Raw genomic sequence first — 7,225 nt, 5'->3', positions numbered from 1 at the left:
CTATGTGTTCCCACTGAGCTATACTGGTACCGTAATTTAAGAAGAATGGATATATCTGCTGTAACATGCCCTTGAACTACGGTATTATGCATGACAGCCAGCAGATGGAGGCATTGTAACATTTTACACATGTATTCTTTATATGGGTATCTTTTGCTGTTGGCTGAATTTGTATTGCTGCACTATGTTTAGGTAGAAGCTGTAATTGTTTCTATATGTAACGATTGTGGGATATCTCCGTGTTCAGCGCACAAAGATGTGCGCTGGCACTGCGGAGGTCCTCCACAAGCGTGTCAAGATACTAGAACCCAGCTTTTGGTGCAAGCACCAGTAGAGGGAAAATTCCTGTCGGCAGATGGCGCTGGGGAGTGCAGAGGAACCAATCCTCTGTACCTCCACAAATGCCAGACAGGAATTTGTACGAAGCGCAGAACGCAATCGCAAGAGAGGCGATTGCGAATGAGAACGAGCAAAGGGACAAATTGTATGTGTGTGCGCCAATCTAGTCGCCACCCCGCGACCGCGCATACACAACAGCAGATATGAAATAGGAACGCGATCGCGAGAGGTGCGATCGCCAGACGTGACACAAGGCAGATCAGAACAGAATACGAGGTTAGCAAAGACACAGCAAATAATACAATGAGAATATACGGAAAATAATAAACGCTAGCTAACCGCGAACACCGCACTCATTCGCAACAGTGCACGCGGTTATGCGTGGTCTCCACGTGATAAGCACAATAGAGACAAGCACGCCTAACTAACCATCAACAGACAAACACGAAACAAAGAACGTGAACGCTTGCTTAACGGTTACCTCATCGAGCCTACAGCAAGCGCCCGTATCAGACAAGACAGACAAACGAGAAACAGGAACTAGGCAGAAAGGATCCACCGCTCTTCCGCCAGAGCAAGTGTGATCCAAGCAGGAACACAGATCAGAAAGATCCACAGCTGCTAACGCTAGCGGCTAGTGCGATCTAAACAAGACAGATCAGATGAGGTAGCCGGTAGCAACCGCTGCTCCAGCTTACACTCCAGGAACTCAGATCAGAAGGATCCACAGCCGCTACCGCTAGAGGCTAGTGAGATCCAAACAAGACAGAGCGATTCGCTATCAACCGCCGCTGGTGACAGCGCAATCGCGACAGACAAGACAAGACAGAATAGGCAGTACAAATTATACACAAACTGACTGCACTAACTAGGAATGCAAGGAGCACTCCCCAAGAATTAACTATACTAAGATAGCAGTGGCTGACACTCCAGGTGAGTCCAGCAGGAACAAACCTCTATGAGCAGCGAAGCATTGTGGGACACACATAGTACTTATAGTACACGCCTCCAATGAATGTGGCCAGGCAATTTGCATGACAACGTATGCAAATTCCTCAGCAAGCACAAGCTGCAAAACTGACAGAAGGTGTTCTTTCCAGAGTCCTGCAGCATGCAGACCTGAATAATGATCAAAAGGCTGCCTGCCTGCGCAGGCAGCTGAGCGGATCGTTACAGTACCCCCCTCTCTAGGGACGAATTCCAGACGTCTTTCAAAACTGGCGTTACCAAAAAACTCTAACTGAAGACTCATGAAGGTCGGGGCAGCCCGACAAGGTCCAATTCCAGAGTCAGTCCACCCGAAACCGACCTCATCGGAAACAGAAGCCACCGAAACATGCCCATCAGTACTACCAGTCTTAGCGTAACACCCATCAGGACTGTGGATACCAGAGAAAAAGCCATCGACACCCTCCAGACAATACCCACCACCTTCCAAGGAGCGTCCGAAAATACCAAACCTGCCACAATACCTGTTCGAAGTGTCCCTTACAACACAAAAGCCACCGTTGATCTTATCCAGGGGACCAAGCAAAATCTCTCCCAGAATCTCCCAGAACCTTTTGAAGCTCCACAGAGATCCCAAGAGGGCAGAACAATCACCAGGCTCACATGGAGAATTACCAAGAACCCCCATGGAACCAATGACAATTCCGGATTCAGAATTACGAGGGCACCCATCAAGATCAAGACTTTCAGGGACCACTTCTGGGCATGCAAGCAGGCAGGCTAAATCAGAGCATGTCTCCACCGAGGAAGCATCTGAGTACGCTGGTAACCGAGGCACACTTGGGCTTTCTGGGTCACAGAGCACACTGGGGTACACCAGCACAGGAGAAACCTCAGTACATGTCGGGGAACTGCCAACCTCAGAGTCCGGCACGACAAGACCAAAACCAGTACCGGACAGAGAATCATCATGAGTGGAAGTCACAGGCACTGGACTTTCACAAGAAGACTCGGATACAAATTCAGAAATTTCTGTGACAATAATATCATCATTGACTACATATGAGTGAAGCTCCATCAGAGCTGAAAAGGTAGCCAGCAAGGCAGCAATGCCTACGGAAGAGGGTAACACCTCAGAAGGACTTGGGGGGCAGGAGACATCTCCTACAAGTTCTGCACCCTTTGGGAAGAACTCGGAGACCTCCAGAACATCAAACAAGACCTCAGGAACATCATTTTTCAAGTTTTCTCGGAAGGATTCTGAACTATCCATGTTACAGGGCAAAACTGGAACTTTATTTTGTGGACAGGGCAGATGTCCCAGGAATGGTTCCACCATAACCTGAGACTGGATCTCATCATCATGAGGGGAATGTACAGGTATATTTACTGGAACACACACTGACTCCCTAACTTCATTCTCACTGTACCCAGAATTCTGTGTGGCAGTCAAACTAGCTTGTAACTCCAAAACTGCAGAAAAACAGGTGAGTTTAGTGGCAATACCTAGACGAGCCTCTAGGGACACTGCAGGAGACTCTAAACAAGGCCATCTTAACTCATCCAGAGTACAGGGTGCAGAATCAGCACTTTCCTCAGAACAAGAAAGGGACTCACAAATGTCAGTGTGATTGGACATCATATTGTTATTCATGGTACAGGGCAGGCTTAGAGAAACTTTCTCTGGACCCAGCAAAGATGTTTCAGAGTCAGATTCGCAAAACCGAAGCGCTGTCTCACTCTTAGATTCGGCTAACAATGTCAAATCCGAGGAGCCAGAACGCAAAACCTGCGAATCCAAGATCGCTTTAGGTTGTGAAACTGACGCTTCCATAGCGCAAATCTCTGCGATCTGTGGAGCAGACTGCAAGGCATCTAGGGTCGAAACACTGGAGCAATTGTCCCCAGGCAACTGGCCCTTACAGGTGTGAACAGGGTGAGACAGAGACTCATCTGCAGAAGAAATAGCGACATCAACAGAATAAACTTTATTAGGCATAATAATTTCACTTTTGATGCTGCATAGTTTAGGAATTTTTCCCATAGCAGGATCATAGATGGAAGATCTTAAAGATCTGTTCTTAGATGACAAGGGATCCCACATATATTTGAGAAAACTGGCACATTCATGTTGATCACAATCTGCAGGAACATCTGAGAAACAGGCATTACATCGCATAGATTCAAACTTCACGCAATCAGGAGAGAATCTTTCAAGATTCGCACAAGAATCAACCACAGTAGTGCACCCATTCATGTCAGGTCGCACAATATCTAGATTCACATGCTTTACCCCAGAAAGGCAGGAACAATCATCCGATAACGATGTCTCTTTATTGAAGTCAATTGATTGGTGTGTGTGCAATTCATCCAAAATCGTCTGCCACACATAAGTCACCGGATTCACAAAACATTCGTCACACTCATCAGAGTCAATCAAAGCGTACACCGAATCAAGACAAGCATAAAGAATCTCTGCGCTTTTTGCGATGTAAAAATCGCAAAACGCCTTCCAATCAATCTCGAACTCCTCAATTAATGCTCCAATATCCCATGGAGCAAATGGGGGTTCAAACAACTCGGTTTCCAAGAAACCCTCATAAGGGTTAGGGTCAGGAACATGCAAAGACTTTCTTACTCCTTTAATATAGAAAATAATTCTGCCTATCAAAGGATCCACAAATGCCCTTTCTTGGGGTAATGAAACCTGAGACTGAGAAATTTCAGACTTTACAGAAACAATTTTTTTATTTGTAGTTGCTATGGGCAACGGATTTTTCAGCTGAGAAGTCTTCCTTTTTTTCCTGCTTTTAGTCCTTGCTGCTTTAGGTGGCTGCTGTTTAGACACAGGGGAATAGTTACTGCATTCATTTTCAAACTGAATGGTTTTGCATGAAGTAGGTAGAGCAGCTGACTCATTAGCAACTACACACTCATACAGGGCAGGTGGCAAGCAAGGCAACTCAAACCAGTAGGAGAATGTAAATGTAAGAAACTGATATAGATTATCATTCCAAGAATTGTCTTGCAAGATTTCATGAGCCCATACAAACAGATTGTCTTTCAAAAGCACATAAGCTAATTGGAGAGCAGACGTGGACGGATCAGTAATTTGAAAAGTAGGATTCAGACAAAATTTTACGCATTCAGAGAGAAAATCCTCTTTCGTCTCTGAATTTAATATTTTGAAACTCTTAAAGACACAGGAACCATACTCAGCAAAATCGTACAAATCAGAAATTCCCTCTACACTGGGGTTTTGGGTTGGGCTGCTCATAATGTAACGATTGTGGGATATCTCCGTGTTCAGCGCACAAAGATGTGCGCTGGCACTGCGGAGGTCCTCCACAAGCGTGTCAAGATACTAGAACCCAGCTTTTGGTGCAAGCACCAGTAGAGGGAAAATTCCTGTCGGCAGAGGGCGCTGGGGAGCGCAGAGGAACCAATCCTCTGTACCTCCACAAATGCCAGACAGGAATTTGTACGAAGCGCAGAACGCAATCGCAAGAGGCGATTGCGAATGAGAACGAGCAAAGGGACAGATTGTATGTGTGTGCGCCAATCTAGTCGCCACCCCGCGACCGCGCATACACAACAGCAGATATGAAATAGGAACGCGATCGCGAGAGGTGCGATCGCCAGACGTGACACAAGGCAGATCAGAACAGAATACGAGGTTAGCAAAGGCACAGCAAATAATACAATGAGAATATACGGAAAATAATAAACGCTAGCTAACCGCGAACACCGCACTCATTCGCAACAGTGCACGCGGTTATGCGTGGTCTCCACGTGATAAGCACAATAGAGACAAGCACGCCTAACTAACCATCAACAGACAAACACGAAACAAAGAACGTGAACGCTTGCTTAACGGTTACCTCATCGAGCCTACAGCAAGCGCCCGTATCAGACAAGACAGACAAACGAGAAACAGGAACTAGGCAGAAAGGATCCACCGCTCTTCCGCCAGAGCAAGTGTGATCCAAGCAGGAACACAGATCAGAAAGATCCACAGCTGCTAACGCTAGCGGCTAGTGCGATCTAAACAAGACAGATCAGATGAGGTAGCCGGTAGCAACCGCTGCTCCAGCTTACACTCCAGGAACTCAGATCAGAAGGATCCACAGCCGCTACCGCTAGAGGCTAGTGAGATCCAAACAAGACAGAGCGATTCGCTATCAACCGCCGCTGGTGACAGCGCAATCGCGACAGACAAGACAAGACAGAATAGGCAGTACAAATTATACACAAACTGACTGCACTAACTAGGAATGCAAGGAGCACTCCCCAAGAATTAACTATACTAAGATAGCAGTGGCTGACACTCCAGGTGAGTCCAGAAGGAACAAACCTCTATGAGCAGCGAAGCATTGTGGGACACACATAGTACTTATAGTACACGCCTCCAATGAATGTGGCCAGGCAATTTGCATGACAACGTATGCAAATTCCTCAGCAAGCACAAGCTGCAAAACTGACAGAAGGTGTTCTTTCCAGAGTCCTGCAGCATGCAGACCTGAATAATGATCAAAAGGCTGCCTGCCTGCGCAGGCAGCTGAGCGGATCGTTACACTATACTTAAGAGTTGTTTCAATGAACGAAATTAAGTTAAATGAATTCAAGAAATTCTCCTTATGTCTTGCAATAGCCCCCCCCCCCCCCCCCCTCATTTTCTGTATTCAATAAACACATACATCTTATTAGATAACTGGTGCTACCTGAAGTAGCCTTTTTTCCCCTCTTCTTTTAATATAGGTATTTATAGAATACCTATATTAGGTATTAATATAGTTATTACTATAGGTATTTATTCCAGCTTGGTTTGCACAATCTTAGTTGGTGCTGGTCCCGTTTTTTTTGTGTTTTGTTTTTTTGTATTTTTCAGCACCAAGAAACCCCCAATTTTCAAAAGAACTGTGCACCAAACTAAGCCACTACCCACACTAAGCCAACGCCCACAACTGCGCCGCCCACATTAAGCGACTGCTGCACTAAACTGCTGCCCACAACTATGCTGCACACACTAAGCCACCATCCACAGGTGCGTCAATGCATACTTAAAGAAAACCTGAACTGAAAATTAAAAGTCAAAATAAGCATAAACAAGTCATACTTACCTTCCATGTAGTTTACTCCTCAGTGTCTTTCTCCTGTCCCGTGTCCTGTTTGTTCACTGTGATCAAGGGAATTTTCCATCCTCCATTTTGAAAATGGCCATTACCCATAACAGCTTTCTGGTCAGCACACAGTTAAACTGTAACATCGCCCACTTGAGCCATAGGGAAACGTGGACATTACCTGGTACATCAGTTTTCCTCTCAGCTATAACTGACAGCAACTGATATTTTACTGACAGCAACTGATCTATTTCAGATCTGACAAAATATTGTCAGAACTGGAAGGGATTATTGTCAGAAGGAAATGGTGAGCTTCTGAGAGGAACTGATGGCAAGGTAACTATGTAATGTTCATTTGAAGTTACCTCATGTGTTTATTTTAAATATTTTTACTCAGTACAGGTTCTCTTTAAGTATACATGGACACACCGGCAGCTGCGTGTGCACACCACAACCACATGCACTAAGCTGCCGCCTATAACTGCGCCTTCAGTTAGTAGAATAGAATAGAATATATCAAAATTTGTAATCTGCCAAGTTTTGTGCAAGAGCCGAAGGCTAGAAAGAAAGTATACAGATGAAAATGACAAAAGATAAAAAGTATACAGAAGAGAATGATATGCGGAGCCCCACAGAATACAGCTTTATCAGCCTGCGTGGTTAGCTGTGCCTGGGAGTGGGGTCCTCATACTGACTGTTGAATTCAATTCTTCATTTAATGGGTTTAAAAACTGTTTTCCTGGTAAAAGTTTATAATTGATTTCCTAAAAAATTGTTGGAGTGGAGAGAGGTGGACTGGGTCATGTAATCTTTCACAA

The sequence above is a fragment of the Hyperolius riggenbachi genome, chromosome 3 (assembly GCF_040937935.1).
Source record: "Hyperolius riggenbachi isolate aHypRig1 chromosome 3, aHypRig1.pri, whole genome shotgun sequence".
Classification (NCBI taxonomy): Eukaryota; Metazoa; Chordata; class Amphibia; order Anura; family Hyperoliidae; genus Hyperolius; species Hyperolius riggenbachi.
This window is presented reverse-complemented; position numbering follows the sequence as displayed.